We start from the raw sequence: 17652 nt of genomic DNA, 5'->3' as shown, positions 1-17652 counted from the left end.
AGCTTCTTCTAAAAACACAGCGGTAAGTACAACCTAAAAATTAGGCAGCCGATTGCTAGCAGAGTCCAGAAATGCAGTGCAGTTCAGTTCAGTCAACCAGCCATGTCTGACTCTGCAACTGCAGCATGCCATGCTTTCCCTGTCCCTCACCAACTCCTGGAGCTTCCGCGGACTCATGTCCATTAAGTCAGTGACGCCAGCCACCATCTCATCCTCTGTGGTCCCCTTTTCCTCCCATCTTCAATCTTTCCCAGCATCAGGGTCTTTTCAAATGAGTCTGTTCTTCGCATCAGGTGGCCAAAAGATTGAAATTTCAGCTTCAGCATCAGTCCCTCCAATGAGCACCCAGGACTGATTTCCTTTAGAATGGACTGGTTGGATCTCCTTGCAGTCCAAGGGACTCTCAAGAATCTCCTCCAACACCACAGTTCAAAAGCATCAATTCTTTGGTGCTCAGCTTTCTTTATAGGCCAGCTCTCACACCCATACATGACTACTGGGAAAACTATAGCCTTAATACACAGACCTTTGTTGGCAAAGTAATGTCTCTGCTTTTTAATATGCTGTCTAGGTTGGTCATAACTTCTTTTCCAGGGAGCAAGCATCTTTTAATTTCATGGCTGCAGTCACCATCTACAGTGATTTTGGAGTTCTCCAAAATAAAGTCTCTCACTGTTTTCATTGTTTCCCCATCTATTTTCCATGAAGTGATGGGACCAGATGCCATGATCTTAGTTTTCTGAATGTTGAGTTTTTAAAATTTCTTAATGCCAACTTTTTCACTCTGCTCTTTCACTTTCATCAAGAGGCTCTTTAGTTCTTCTTCGCTTTCTGCCAAAAGGGTGGTGCCATTTGCATATATGAGGTTATTGATATTTCCCCCAGCAATCTTGATTCCAACTTGTGCTTCATCCAGCCAAGTGTTTCTCATGATGTACTCTGCATAGAAGTTAAATAAGCAGGGTGACAATATACAGCCTTGATGTACCCCTTTTCCTATTTGGAACCAGTCTGTTGTTCCATGTCCAATTCTGATTGTTGCTTCCTGACCGCATACAGATTTCTCAGGAGGCAGGTCAGGTGGTCTGACCTGTCTTCCCATGTCTTGAAGAATTTTCCACAGTTTGTTGTGATCCACGCAGTCAAACACTTTGCATAATCAATAAAGCAGAAATAGATGTTTTTCTGGAACTTATTCACTTTTTTGATGATCCAACGGATATTGGCAATTTGACCTCTGGTTCCTCTGCCTTTTCTAAATTCAGCTTGAACATCTGGAAATTCACAGTTCACATACTGTTGAAGCCTGGCTTGGAGAATTTTGAGCATTACTTTACTAGTGTGTGAGATGAGTGCAATTGTGCGGTAGTTTGAGCATTCTTTGGCATTGCCTTTCTTTGGGATTAGAATGAAAACTGACCTTTTCCAGTCCTGTGGCCACTGCTGAGTTTTCCAAATTTGCTGGCATATTGAGTGCAACACTTTCACAGTATCATCTTTTAGGATTTGAAACAGCTCAACTGGAATTCCATCACCTCCACTAGCTTTGTTCATAGTGATGCCTTCTAAGGCCCACTTGACTTCACATTCCAGGATATCTGACTCTAGGTGAGTGATCACACCATTGTGATTATCTGGATCATGAAGATCTTTTTTGTATAGTGCTTCTGTGTATTCTTGCCACCTCTTCTTAATATCTTCTGCTTCTTTACATCCATACCATTTCTGTCTTTCATTGTGCCCATCTTTGCATGAAATGTTCCCTTGGTATCTCTGATTTTCTTGAAGAGATCTCTAGTCTTTCCCATTTTGTTGTTTTCCTCTATTTCTTTGCATTGATCACTGAGGAAGGCTTTCTTATCTCTCCTTGCTATTCTTTGGAACTCTGCGTTCAAATGGGTATATCTCTTTTTCTCCTTTGCCTTTTGCTTCTCTTCTTTTCACAGCTATTTGTAAGGCCTAGTTAGACAACCATTTTGTCTTTTTGCATTTCTTTTTCTTGAGAATGGTCTTGACCACTGCCTCCTATACAGTGTCATGAACCTCTGTCCATATTTCTTCCAGGCATTCTGTATATCAGATCTAATCCCTTGAATCTATTTGTCATTTCCACTGTATAATAAGGGGTTTGATTTAGGTCTTACCTGAATGTTCTAGTGGTTTTCCCTACTTTCTTCAATTTAAGTCTGAATTTGGCAATAAGGAGTTCATGATCTGAGCCACAGTCTGCTCCTGGCTTTTGTTTTTGCTTCGCTGATTGTATCTTTGGCTCCATCTTTGGCTGCAAAGAATATAATCAATCTGATTTTGGTATTGACCATCTGGTGATGTCCATGTGTATAGTCTTCTCTTGTGTTGTTAGAAGAGGGTATTTGCTATGACCAGTGTGTTCTCTTGGCAAAACTCTATTAGCCTTTGCCATGCTTCATTCTGTACTCCAAGGCCAAATTTGCCTGTTACTCCAAGTATCTCTTGACTTCCTACTTTTGCATTCCAGTCCCCTATAATGAAAAGGACATCTTTTTTGGGTGTTAGTTCTAGAAGGTCTTGTAGGTCTTTATAGAACCATTCAACTTCAACTTCTTCAGCATTACTGGTCAGGGCATAGACTTGGATTACTGTGATATTGAATGATTTGCCTTGGAAATGAACAGAGATCATTTTGTCCCTTTTGAGATTGGAACCAAGTACTGCATTTCAGACTCTTTTGTTGACGATGATGGCTATTCCATTTCTTCTAAGGGATTCTTGTCCACAATAGTAGATATAACGGTCATCTGAATTAAATTCACCCATTCCAGTCCATTTCAGTTCACTGATTCCTAAAATGTTGATGTTCATTCTTGCCATCTCCTGTTTGACCACTTCCAATTTGTCCTGACTCATGGACCTAACATTCCAGGTTACTATGCAATATTGCTCTTTATAGCATTGGACTTTACTTTCATTACCAGTCACATCCACAACTGGGTATTGTTTTTGCTTTGGCTCCATCTCTTCAGTCTTTTCTGGAATTATTTCTCCACTGATCTCCAGTAGCCTATTGGGCACCTACTGACCTGGGGAGTTCATCTTTCAGTGTCCATGAATGCAGAGATCAGGGTAATTAACAAGCAAACCTAACTACAAATCATAGACTGGTCTCTTCACATAAGTGTAAAAGTGGCTCTACTGTCACCTGTATTATCCTCTGAAACAGACATAGATGCACTGGGATGTCCAGCCCTTAGGACTCGGTATACTTCTAGGGAAAGCATTGTTAGGATAAAGAGATTATGATTTATTTAATTCCCCCATGGAACCAGCTTAGAACATGTGGTTCTTGATCCAGGATTGATCTCTACCTCCAACTTTGCACCGTCAGTCATAAACTGACTCCTTGCTAGTCAACAATCTCTCCCTCTTTCTACTGGCTGTTCTTCCTCAGCTGGTAATGCTCATAATTCTCAGCAATAAGAAAACAGTCCTCCCATCCTGTACCTTCCTTTAGAATTTGTCTTCTATTTATGGCTAAACGTTTTGAAAGAACGATGCATTCTTGGTCATCAGCATCTCATCTCCTATGACTTCTCAACAACTGACCTCTACCTTCACCACTCTACTGAGCTGCTCTTCTGAAGATTGAATCACCATGTTGTCACATGAAACCAATATGAGGTTATGTCAGCTATGCTTCGGGGCTTCCCTGGTGGCTCAGAGAGTAGAGTCTTCCTGCAATGGGGGAGACCTGGGTTTGATCCCTGGGTCAGGAAGATCCCCAGGGAGAAGGAAATGGTAACCCCCCCTCCAGTATTCTTGCCTGGAGAATTCCATGGATGGAGGAGCCTGGCGGGCTATAGTCTGTGGAGTTGCAAAGAGTCGGACATGACTGAGCGACTTCACTTTCCTTTTTCCTTTTCAATTATGCTTCAATGAAAATGTCAGTAAGTTACTTTGTTTTCATTGAAGTGTATTTGATTTCCAACGTTTCAGGTGTCCAAGGGTCTCTGGCTCTTCCACCACTTCCTGTGCAGGCCACAGGAGGGTGAGAGGGGAGGAGGGTTTCTCTAGCAGCTCCAGGTGACGATGTCTAAAACTGCAGGGTGACTGACTCCTCCCCGAATGGACTCTGTCCACAGGAGAGAGAAGAGAAAGGCGGGCCAGCAGATCAGTTGCCACTGTCCTCCTCCAGTTCACTGCTCCTAGAAATATGTCCCTCCATGGCCTACATCCAGAGACACCCCATTTGGCCAAGCGGGTCCCATGGCTTGCTCTGAAGCCATGGCATTTGCACAAACCTTGCGCTTGTCCTCATCCTTCTCTGCCTTGCATCCTTGCATTCTGCTTCCCTGAGCCCCCCTGCTCTAGGGTTGGTTTCCTAGCAAAGCATCAGCTCTGAAGCCTTGATTCAGGCTCTGGCTTTTCTAGGGGCTCCAGGCTAAGACATCCCACAAGCCAGCAATTCAACTTGCAGGTGTTCACCCTAGAGAAACTGAAACATGTGGGCACAGAGAGATGAATACAAAGATGTTCAGTGTTACTATGTGTGTTCAGTATTTGCATTTGCTTGAAAGCAGAGGCAATCTAACTGAACTGTGGTAGGAGAATGCATAAACAATGATAATTAAAACAATTCTTATACAGCAGTTAAAGTGATCTCATGTATCAAAATAGAGAAGTGTCAAGAGCATAATACTGATTAAAAGCAAAATTATAAAAGATAAACAGTGTAAGTTATAAAATATGAACAGAATAATATTTACCCAAAATTTTAAAACACAAAACAATGTATTCCCTTACATATTTAAGCCATGGTAATGATATTCTGCAATTTTAAGAATGGATTTACCTCTGGGAAAGAGAAAAAAAATTAATCTGTCTTTAACAGTTGTTCTTAAAAAAGACCTAAAGCAAGTATCACTAATGTGATTATCTGTTTAACTTTGCCAGTGTATACATTGTTATCAGTTATATTAGTTCATAAACCTTTCTGTGGTTCCACCATCTTTTTTAAAATTTTATTTATTTCCTTACAGTTGCTCTGGGTCTTTGTTGGTGCTTGCGGGCTTTCTCTAGCTGCGGTGAGTTGGGTCTGCTCTTCATTGCAGTGCAGGGGCTTCTCATTGTAGTCAGTGGCTTCTCTTGTTGGGGAGCCTGTGCTCTAGGCACTTGGGCTTCAGTAGTTTGCAGCATGTGGGCTCAGTAGCTGGGGCACACAGGCTTCAGTTGCTCCGCAGCAGGTGAAATCTTCCCGGACTGGGGATCGAACCTGTGTCCCCTGCATTGGCAAGCAGATTCTTATCCACTATACCACCAGGGAAGTCCCCACCATCATTTAGAATTAAAATGTTAATGTCTCAAGCCCTCATCCTGCATATCATGGCATTAGCATGTCCAGAGGTCTTATCAATCAAGGTTTCTTTAAATTCTCAGGGGATTTATAATTGGCGAAGTCAGTTTGTCTTCTGTGAGCCCTTTCCTTCCCCCCGACCCCTTGCTCTGGGCTTCCTCTAGCCTCGTCTGTCTGGGCCACAGGCCTTGGTCCTCCCACCAACACAGGTGCAGAGCAAAGGGATGTTGTAGGCAGGACTGGGTTACCCCTCAACACTGTGCATTATGGCTAACACAGGGCTACTTGTTTGCAGACTTAGAGCTGAGGATAATGAAGACAGATTGCAGTTCAGTCAAAAAAAGAATTTGAATAAAATGTGTCTAAAACTTCATTCAGTCATTTCCATCTCTGCATTTAGGTCCACACTGTCTCCATCTTTGGGGGCTTTTCTGTTAAACACACACACATGCATGCACATGTACCTTCTCCCTACCCTGACTGCCAGCCTTGCATCCCATAAGTTCTGTTAATCCCTTCTTCAGAAGAGTTTTGTTTTTTAACCTCTGCCCCAAACTGAGTTTCAAGCCTACCCTTGCTTATCCAAAATACGAATCTACGTTGCTAAACAAAGGGCCTTCTATTTAAGGTCTCCACCCTTTGGCTGCACAAAACAGAAGGAAAAGCTTTGAAATTTTCGATTTTCCTTTAGCATGAACAAATTTTATGAAAAATAGCTTCCCCCTACAAGTCTTTCTGAAAACAAAAGGAAAACAGTATGAAAATTCACTTCATATCTGTTTGAAATAAGTTTGCAAGCTTGGTGAAACTCCCCCATACCCAACTCAGCCCCCCTACCCATATATATAAACACTAGAAGCCCTGAAATCTAGGTCCATTTAGTACAGGGGCAAATGCTTCATCCACCTTAGTTGACACCAAAGAAATATCTGTATTATGGCCCAGTGTTAGAATGACTATCCATAAGGATGATGCCTTAGATGTGAATAGCTTTCCATATTTTATGAAGAACTTTTATATAGAAAACAATCTCTAGAGAAATATATGTGTGTGTTAGTCAGTCAGTTGTGTTTGACTCTTTGCAACCTTGTGGCTCAGATGGTAAAGAATTTGCCTGCAATGCAAGAGACCCAGATTCAGCGCCTGGGTTGGGAAAATCCCCCAGAGAAGGGGATGGCAACCCACTCCAGTATTCTTGCCTGGAGAATTTCATGGACAGAGGAGCCTGGCAGGCTACAGTCCATGGGGTTTCAGTTCTACTAAAAATTATTTGTGATCCCTTATATATTTCTCTGGGCTTCCCTAGTAGCTCAGATTGTAAAGCATCTTCCTGCAATGCAGGAGACCTGGGTTTGTTCCCTGGGTCAGGAAGATCCCCTGGAGAAGGAAATGGAAACCCATTAAACTTCAGTTCTCTCAACACTGAATATTATTCTTTACACCCTACCAAACTGTATCTAATCTTCTGTCACCAAGAAAAGATTAGATTAGTATAAGAGTTCTATAGAAATGATGCTTTTGAACAGTGGTATTGGAGAAGACTCTTGCAAGTTCCTTGGCTGCAAGGAGATCAAACCAGTCAATCTAAAGGAAACCGGTCCTGAATATTCAATGGAAGGACAGATGCTGAAGCTGAACTTCCATTTGGCCACCTGATGTGAAGAATTGACTCATTGGAAAAGACCCTGTTGCTGAGCAAGACTGAAGGCAGGGGAAGAAGAGGACAACAGAGAATGAGATGGTCAGGTGGCATCATTGACTCACTGGACATGAGTTTGAGCAAGCTCTGGTAGTTGGTGATGGACAGGGAAGCCTGGTGTGCTGCGGTCCCTGGGGTTGCAGAGTCAGACATGACTGAGTGACTGAACTGAACTGACTATAGAAAGGATCAAGTGAAAAGAAATATAAATGATTTCAGAAGGAATTCATTCCAAAGTTTAAGCTTTGATGGATAAATGGTTACCTAGAATAGTGCCAGGAGAAGGCAATGGCACCCTACTCCAGTACTCTTGCCTGGAAAATCCCATGGAAGGAGGAGCCTGGTGGGCTGCAGTCCATGGGGTCGCTAAGAGTCAGATGCGGCTGAGCGACTTCACTTTCACTTTTCACTTTCATGCATTGGAGAAGGAAATGGCAACCCACTCCAGTGTTCTTGTCTGGAGAATCCCAGGGATGGGAGAGTGTGGTGGGCTGCCATCTATGGGGTCAAACAGAGTCGGACACGACTGAAGCGACTTAGCAGAATAGTGCCTAATGCATAGTAGGTGCTCAAGAATTTGTTGAATGAATTAATGAAATGTGTATATCCTTGGCTGCCTGAAATCACTATTTAGTTATCCAGAATGACTCAAAGGTTTTAGATGGCTACAATGGTATTATCCAGGATGCTGGGATGTATGAACACATCTCCCAGCATCCTGGATAAATGAAATTTTCTGGCCCTTATTTTATATATATATATATATATATATATATATATATATATACACACACACACACACACACACACATCAGCTGAGCCACCAAGGAAGCCCTATACATATATATATATAAATTTCTAAATATATATATTTATATAAATTTATAATACAGTTCTGTTTGTGTATAATTTCTAAATATATATATATATATTTCTAACTTTCTAATATATATATAATATAAATTTCTATCTCTATTACTCTCTTCCTTGCCTACATCCTTGGTCTTCAAAGCCACATTAGAAGGTAAAGATTGTCAGTATACAAGAAAACATACACAGGGATATGTCTACCTAGAGGAAGACCCTGAGATTCCGGTAAGAGTTTTTCACAACTTTGTTACCTACTGAATAGAGTACCTGTTGTGTAATTTTCGGTGACATCAGACTTTCTTAAAGGAGCGAGCTTTATGCGACAACCTTCTTCTTGGCACTGAAGATGAATGTGGCTGTGCAAAACACAGAGATGATAGAAGGTGAGTAAAGCCCTTGATTTTGATTCACGATATGGGGAAAATTTGCTCAGAGAATGGAACACATCAAAGAACAGACCTTGGAGTCCCAGGCTTGGAAGAGACTTCCCAGTGGCTGAGAAAACAGCAGAGTTTCATTTGGCAGAATTTGCTTCACAGAGTAAGAGAAGAGAGAAGGGATTCAAAGAGAAAGAGTGAAATCAGGTTTTAAACTTTCATACCAAATACTTGTCAGGCTTGAGGCACAATGGAGAGTTTAGAACACCAAACCAAAATAGAAGCAATGTCTAATGAAAATGCCAGAGCATTCTTAAGTCATCTGCAAAGCACATTCAAGAGAGGAGAGAGGTCTTTGCAAGAAAAGACAGCAATCCCTGAATGGGTTCCTGGTCTATGACCATGCAAAGCTTAGAAAATACACCAAATATTGAACTTGCATGATTGTGTTGAATTAAAAACTTGTTAAATGATTCAAACATCTTATGACAAGTGAACACGAATCCAAAGAAACAAAATTCCGTTAACTCAATGCAATTTTGAATCAGCAGATATTAAAATTCAATTTAAGAATTAAAGATTTTGTAATAGCCTTTAGCAAGAAGATAAGGGCTTTCCTGGGGCTGGATTCAGCCTTCCCAGATGTCCACAGCTGCTGAATAGCTTCCTCTTCCAGGTCTATTCCCCATCTCTCTAAACCCCATCTCACTGCTGAGACTCAACAGGCTCACTCCCAGGTTGACAGTGATGCTGGCAAAGCCACAACTGGTGGTTCATCTTCTCAACAATGTAAGTAATATAGCACAAACTAAATTATGGCAAAATTGAAAGAACAAACAAAAAATGCAAACCACCCACAATCCTACAACTTTAATATAATATGACTTTCATTTATTTATTTTCTGGCCCTTATTATGTTAATATATACATTTCCATCATTTCAAAGCATATGTATGTATGATTACATTGTGCTATTTTTCAAGAGTGTAAAATCTTTTTCATGTTCCCTAGTTTTCATAATTGCTGTTTTTACTACATTAAGAGGTCTGATTTTCCACTGAAGTATTAATCCTAATTGATTTAACCACTTCCCTACTGTGAACATTTTGGTTCTTTCCAACTGTGTTTATTCATTTGGAAAGCATGAAGTGCCTTTTATGTGGTAAACACTGCACTAAACATTAGAGACATAAATAGTCCCTGCTCTTGATAAATTCAGGAGGAAAGAAATACGGTCACTGAAGGGGAGACCTGGAACCACACTGCTTGGATCCAGAGCTCCCGAGGCATTGGTCCTGCATCCCAGCTCACTTCTCCCTCTACCTGATCTGCCTCCTCCCACTCCCTTCCACAGGTGTCAACCCCGAGTACACCCTGACGAATCCCTTCAACACTATACTCTGTCTCAGAGTCTGCTTTCTGAATACACCAACTGGTAAAACACCATGAGGAAGATGAGGTTGTCAGACCCTTGGGTAGAAATGGAATGTGAATCTCATATCAGGCATCAAAAGACCTGGTTCAAGTCCCAGATCAGCCACAGAGAAGCAGTGTGATCATTGTTTTTTTTTTTTAATTTATTTTTTTATTTTTTTAATTATTTAATTTAATTGGAGGCTAATTACTTTACAATATTGTAGTGGTATTTGCCATAAATTGACATGAATCAGCCATAGGTGTACACATGTTCCCCATCCTGAACTCCCCTCCCACCTCCCTCCCAATCCCATCCCACTGGGTCGTCCCAGTGCACTCTGTCTCATGTGTTAAACCTGTACTGGCGATCTATTTCACATATGGTAATATACACATTTCAATGCTATTCTCTCAAATCATGCCACCCTTGCCTTCTCCCACAGAATCCAAAAGTCTGTTCTTTACATCTGTGTCTCTTTTGTTGTCTTGCATATAAGGTTATCCTTACCATCTTTCTAAATCCCATATATATGTGTCAATATACTGTATTGGTGTTTTTCTTTCTGAATTACTTCACTCTGTATAATAGGCTCCAGTTTCATCCACCTCATTAGAACTGATTCAAATGCATTCTTTTTCATAGCTGAATAATATTCCATTATGTATAGGTACCTCAACTTTCTTATCCTTTCATCTGCTGATGGACATCTAGATTGCTTCCATGTCCTAGCTGCTGTAAACAGTGCTGTGATGAGCATTGGGGTACATGTGTCTCTTTCAATTCTGGTTTCCTTGGTGTGTATGCCCAGCAGTGGGATTGCTGGGTGGTATGGCGGTTCTGTTTCCAGTATTTTATGGAATCTCCACACTGTTCTCCATAGTGGCTGTACTAGTTTGCATTCCTACCAACAGTGTAAGAGGGTTCCCTTTTCTCCACACCCTCTCTAGCATTTATTGCTTGTAGACTTTTTGATAGCAGCCCTTCTGACTGGCGTGAAGGTACCTCAATGGTACCACAATGGTACCTCATTGTGGTTTTGATTTGCATTTCTCTGATAATGAGTGATGTTGAGCATCTTTTCATGTGTTTGTTAGCCATCTGTATGTCTTCTTTGGAGAAATGTCTGTTTAGTTCTTTGGTCCATTTTTTAATTGGGTTGTTCATTTTTCTGGAATTGAGCTGCATGAGCTGCTTGTATATTTTTGAGATTAATTCTCTGTCAGTTGCTTCATTTGCTACTATTTTCTCCCATTCTGAAGGCTGTCTTTTCACCTTGCTTATAGTTTCATTTGTTGTGCAGAAGCTTTTAATTTTAATTAGGTCCCATTTGTTTATTTTTGCTTTTATTTCCATTACTCTGGGAGATGGGTCATAGAGGATCCTGCCGTGATTTATGTCGGAGAGTGTTTTGCCTATGTTTTCCTCTAGGAGGTTTATAGTTTCTAGTCTTACATTTAGATCTTTACTCCATTTTGAGTTTATTTTTGTGTATGGTGTTAGAAAGTGTTCTAGTTTCATTCTTTTACAAGTGGTTGACCAGTTTTCCCAGCACCACTTGTTAAAGAGATTGTCTTTTCTCCACTGTATATTCTCGCCTCCTTTGTCAAAAATAAGGTGTCCATAGGTGCGTGGATTTATCTCCAGGCTTTCTATTTTGTTCCATTGATCTATATTTCTGTCTTTGTGCCAGTACCACATTGTCTTGATGACTGTAGCTTTGTAGTATAGCCTGAAGTCAGGCAGGTTGATTCCTCCAGTTCCATTCTTCTTTCTCAAGATTGCTTTGGTTATTTGAGGTTTTTTTTGTATTTACATGCAAATTGTGAAATTATTCATTCTAGTTCTCTGAAAAAATACCGTTGGTAGCTTGATAGGGATTGCATTGAATCTATAGATTGCTTTGGGTAATACACTCATTTTCACTATATTGATTCTGCCAATCCATGAACGTGGTATATTTCTCCATCTATTTGTGTTATGTTTGATTTCTTTCATCAGTGTTTTATAGTTTTTTATATATAGGTCTTTCGTTTCTTTAGGTAGATTTATTCTGAAGCATTTTATTCTTTTTGTTGCAATGGTGAATGGAATTGTTTCCTTAATTTCTCTTTCTGTTTTCTCAGTGAATAGATACAAGTGTGGGATATAAAATTAACACACAGAAATCCCTTGCATTCCTATACACTAACAATGAGAAAACAGAAGGAGAAATTAAGGCAGTGGGATCTTGAACAAGCTTCTTATTCTTTTGAACCTCAAGTGTTGGTTAAGACAAATGTAATTCCTCCCCATCTGTCTTACACAGTTATGGTCCTTAGGACTTAACAGTAAGATAATATATGTCTTGGGAAAACACAATGGAATGTAAGAGGTTCAATAATTTGTTATTCAATAGATTCTGGAGTTGTTCTTTTCTTTGCTTATTATTTAAGTTTATCCTTCTCAGCATTAAACCATTCAGATTGCTCTAGAAAAATATTCCCCTGGACTATTCTCATAGGTGGTTAGAATTAACTCTTCAAGGCTCATGTGCACATGAATGCTCAGTTGTGTCTGACTCTTTCTGACCCCAAGGACTATAGCCTGCCAGGCTCCTCTGCCCATGGGATTCTCCAGGCAAGAATACTGGAGTGGGTTGCCATTTCTTTCTCCAGGGGATCTCCCTGACCCAGGAATTGAATCTTCATCTCCAGTGTCTTCTGCATTGGCAGGTGGATTCTTTACCACTGTGCCAAGTGGGAAGCCCCTTTAAGGCTCATAAAGAGATATAAAAAATCAAGAACTCTGAGTGACTGTCAAAGGACTCTGCAAATTTCACACAAACATTTTTATGTAAGGGAATTCCCTGGCCATCCAGTGATTAAGACTCAGCACTTTCATTGCTCTGGGCCTGGGTTCAATTTCTAGTCAGGGAACTAAGATCCTGCATGACACAGCCAAGAAATTTTTTCTACACAATATATTTTATGACTACACTCCAATCCTAGGCTACACGAACACCTGTAGTCTTGGATATAAATGAACTACATGAGACATAAGAGAGCTCACAGTAGACAGGAACAGATATAAAGGAGATATATGGTCCCAAGTCCTGTTAATGTATAGGAAGTTATCCGTTCAGTTCAGTCACTCATATGTCTCCAACTCTTTGCAACCCCATGGACTGCAGCACTCCGGGCTTCCCTGTCCATCACCAACTCCCAGCACTTGCTCAAACTCATGCCTGTTGCGTCGGTGATGCCATCCAATTATCTCATCCTCTGTCGTCCCCTTCTCCTCCTGCCTTCAATCTTGCCCAGCATTGGGGTCTTTTCAAATGAGTCAGTTCTTCGCATCAGGTGGCCAAAATATTGGAGTTCAGCATCAGTCCTTCTAATGAATATTCAGAACTGATTTCCTTTAGGATTGACTGGTTTGATCTCCTTGCAATCCAAGGGATTCTCAAGAGTCTTCTTCAACACCACAGTTAAAAGCATCAGTTCTTTGGTGCTCAGCTTTCTTGATAGTCCAACTCTCACATCCATACACGACTACTGGAAAAGTCATAGCTTTGACTAGACAGACCTTTGTCGGCAAAGTAATGTCTGTGCTTTTTAATAGACTGTCTAGGTTGGTCATAACTTTAATTTCATGGTTTCAATCAACATCTTCAGTGATTTGGGAACCCAAGAAAATAAAGTCTGTCACTGTTTGCATTGTTTCCCCATTTAGGAAGTTATAGTACAATGATTTTATGGGGAAGGGGTTATATTGCTAATGTGTCAGCCCATCCTGGGCTTACCAGGTGATGCAGTGGTAAAACTCTGCCTGCCAACGCAGGATACACAGGTTTGATCCCTGGGTCAGGAAGACCCCCTGGAGGAGAGCTTGGCAGCCCACTCAAGTATTCTTGCCTGGGAAATACCATGGACAGAGGAGCCCAGCAGGCTACAGGCCATGGGGTCGCAAAGAGTCAGACATGACTGAGTGAGCACACACACACAGAGCTCATCCTGGCTAGAGAACTTTGTCAAGTACAACTTGGTTCACTTTTCTTCCTGTCATTGAAGCTTCTTCATAACTAGGAATCTCATCAGAGAGATAGTAACTCAGTTGGAAATCAGGACAATGATGGACTTTTGGATTTACAGTGGAAGGAGAGACTGACAATGCAGAGACTGGATGTAGTGGGGTCGGCAGCTCTCCAGTGGAAAGTGTCAGTTGGAGCCTCTTGCACTGAAAAGTATGCTTGTCATCTCTCATTGTTACCAAAAGGTATGCATAGTGTGTCCGACTGCTCACCACTCAAAAGCCAATAAGCAGGCCAAGATGGTGGAAAGGAAAGTTTGTTTTATTTTATATGGCAACTGAAGGGGAGGGAGCAGGGGATGGCAAACATCTGTCCAAAGGCTGACTCCCCCACCCTCTGACAAGCAGAGGGTGAGAGCATTTATAGACAGGAGTCTGGTTGGGGGGACTACATGCAGAAACAGCACAGTCATCTCTAACAGTCATTTCAAATTGACCATCTGTGGTCTGACCAATATCATCTTGAATGTTTTAGGTGCAGTTAATCATCAGTTCCAGGGTTCATTTGCTCCCATTCTTTGAGGTCATTTCTCAGAATTGTGGCAGTTGAAGTCCTGGGTATAGTCCGGCCATCGTGTAGTTAACTTCTCCACCTGGGGTTTTGGTATCTATAAGGCAGCTTACAGGATATGGCTCCGAATACTATCTACAGCCCTTGAGAAAGAACTAAAAGTCCTTGACTATGCCTAATGACCACATTATTATTATTATTTAGTCTCCTTAGACTGCTTTTCTTTGTTTCAGTATTTCTCACTTCTTTGATTAAACTTACTCTTTGATTAAAATTTTGCACAGGCAAAAGGCAGAGGACATGGTGGGGCGGTGGGGGCAGAGGTGGGGGGAAGGGTCATACGGTCCTGCTCTGTTTCATTACCACCGGCCCTGTGGCAGGTCAGTAAGTCATAGCATCCAGTGAACTGTAGCCACTGCAAACATTTCATCTATCATCTATCTATCTATCTGTCTATCTATCATCTCTATCTTGTTGAGAAAGTCTCAGGTTAGTGTAACAATTTGTTTACCAATTTGCTTGCTATAAAAGAAAAATTAGGGGCTATGATGAGGGTCTTAGCCTGTCTATGCTTCCAGCAACTTTCAGAGGTCTTTGAGTTCCTCATTTTGATTAACTAAAAAACAGATTATTAATCAAAAGTTAAAGTGTTTTCCCTTTGGTAAGGACAGTGATCTTTCTCTTAGCCCTTTTCCAGTGCTGATAAGGACAAAGCAGATCCTATTCAGAAAGCCCACTGTCACAGTTTACGATAGCCAAGACATGGAAGCAAACTAAATGTCCATCAACAGAGAAATGGGTAAAGAAGAGGTGGAATATTACTCAGCCATTTAAAGGAATGAAATTGTGCCATTTGCAAAGATGTGGATGGACCTAGAGACTGTCATACAGAGTGAAGTAAATCAGAAAGAGAAAAACAAATATCATATATTAATGCATATAAGAGGAATCTAGAAAAATGGTATAGATGATCTTATTTGCAAAGCAGAAGTGGAGACCAGTTGTAGAGGACAGATATATGGATACCAAGGGGAAAAGGAGGGGTGGGAGGAATTGGGAGATTGGGACTGATATATATATAGTATTGACACTAAGCATAAAATAGATAGCTAGTGACAACCTACTGTACAGCACAGGGAACTCTGCTTGACACTCTGAGGTGACCTAAACAGGAAGGAATCCAAAACAGAGGCGATATTTGTTTACATACAGCTGATTCACTTTGCTGTATGATAGAAATTAACACAACATTGTAAACCAACTATACTCCAATAAAAATAATTTAAAAAAAACAAAACAAAACAAAGCAAAACAAAAGCCTACTCTTGGAAATGGAACTGCTCTGTCAACATTAGCAAACAAAAGTGAATAAATTATCCTTGATTTTCCCCCAAAATATTAACAAATAATTAACAGAGAAAGTGGAGTCCATTTGATAGTAAATAGAATAAGATCTAGGCTAAACAAAGAAAATGCAAAAAAGCAAATTGGTTTAAGTATCTCTTCTCTACCATTCTTTGTTTCTCTTTTCTCTGACTCTTTAGATCTACCAAACTTTGCACAGATTTCTTCTCTTGCTGTCCCTTGGTCTCTCAAGCTCCTCACCCTAATTTGGCTCTCCATGACTCAGAATCTTGATTTTACCTCCAACCACCAATCCAAGGCATGTACTATTTCTCCACTTATAACCCCAATAGTTAGTAGGTTCTTATGCCCTTGGGTTTTAAAGGCTAACTAGCTAATCCAGAGGCTACCCAGGTGGCGCGCTGGTAAAGAATCTCCCTGCCAGTGCAGGAGAGGCAGGTTCGATCCCTGGGTCGGGAAGATCCCCTGCAGGAGGAGATGGCAACCCACTCCAGTATTCTCGCCTGGAGAATCTCATGGACAGAGGAGGTTGGCAGGCTACACAGTCCATGGGGTTGCAAAGAGTTGGACACAACTGAGCACACAGCTAATCCAGAGGCTAACATAGTCTTACAGAAAGAGTCTTGCAGGGATGGGCTACTCCCAGATAACATGTAACAAATGCATGTTACTAATAACCTCCTAAAGACAAGTGGTCCGTGGGAACCATTTTTCCCATGAGAGAGTCTAATGACAGACACTCACACTTGCCAGCTAAGAAGGGCCAGGCTCCATCTGCCTGGGAATGCACAGATAACTGCAGCCAGAATGACCGCTCTCACCCCAATCAGAGGATGTTCCTCCCAGCCCTGATCTCTTGATGTTGAGGCCCTCTACCTCCAGTTTCCTTCCTTCAGGGTTCTGGGAACATTGATGCTATCTCACCAAAAGCCTTTCTGATTCCCTTAATTCCCTCAGTCTGGTAGTACACTTGGCTTCAGAACAGAGAGGGTTGAAATGTCTGTCAATGATGATCTCCTCTGATCTGGCAATCCTAAAGGATAAACATGCCAAAATGAGACAATTAAAGGAGCAGTGTCCTGTGCATAAGAAAGAACTATGATGTATTAAAGTATGGAGTGCCACCCAAATGATAAGGAGTAGGTACCCAGACATGTTGTCAGTATTTTCATTTTTATATTTAAAAAGAAAAAAAAAACCATGAAGCTTTAAAACTCCTCCAGTGAAAAGAATCTTAAAAAAAAAAAAAAAAACAGACTGGATATATATAGGGCCTTCAAAGGTGACTCAATAGTAAAGAATCTGCCTGCCAGTGCAGGAGACACGGATTTGATCCCTGGGTCAGGAAGATCCTCTGGCTGAGGAAATGGCAACTCACTCCAGTATTCTTGCCTGGAGAATCCCATGGACAGAGGAGCCTGGTGGGCTCCATGTGTCCATGGGGTCACAAAGAGTTGGACGAGATTGAGCATGCACGAATATACGACTGATTCACTGAACTGCACTCTTGAAACTAACACAGCATTGTAAATCAGCTATACTCTAGTAAAATGTTTAAAAGAAAAAAAAAAATTCCCCCAGCAGAATCATTCTGCATTTCCTGATGTAGAGGCTGTGAAAACAGAGTGAGATTGCCAAGGGTATATGGGGAGGCTGATCAGCAGTGACATTAAACAGAAGTTTCCTGTGAGAAGCACAGCTGGCATTTGGACAGGGCGGGAAGAGCAGAAACCGAGCAAAGGGGACTCGAGAGATGGCGGGAAGTGAAGCAGGATGAATGGAGACGCCAAGCCATGACAGTAAGCAGTAACGTACCGATGAAGACCTCAGCAAATGCCACTGCTCACAACACACACCCGCCACCATCTCCTGATCTCAGGACACCTGAAGCATAAACCCCCACACAGCAACCGTTCCTTTGTTCTTTTAAATTGGCAACAGGCTCACATCACTCATGTTGCACCAAAGTTCTGACTATACAAAATAACTAGAGACAAATCATTCACTCATTCAGTG

Source organism: Ovis canadensis, chromosome 10 (assembly GCF_042477335.2).
Source record: "Ovis canadensis isolate MfBH-ARS-UI-01 breed Bighorn chromosome 10, ARS-UI_OviCan_v2, whole genome shotgun sequence".
NCBI classification, from domain to species: Eukaryota; Metazoa; Chordata; class Mammalia; order Artiodactyla; family Bovidae; genus Ovis; species Ovis canadensis.
The sequence above is the reverse complement of the archived record's forward strand: the minus strand, read 5'-3'. Positions refer to the sequence as shown.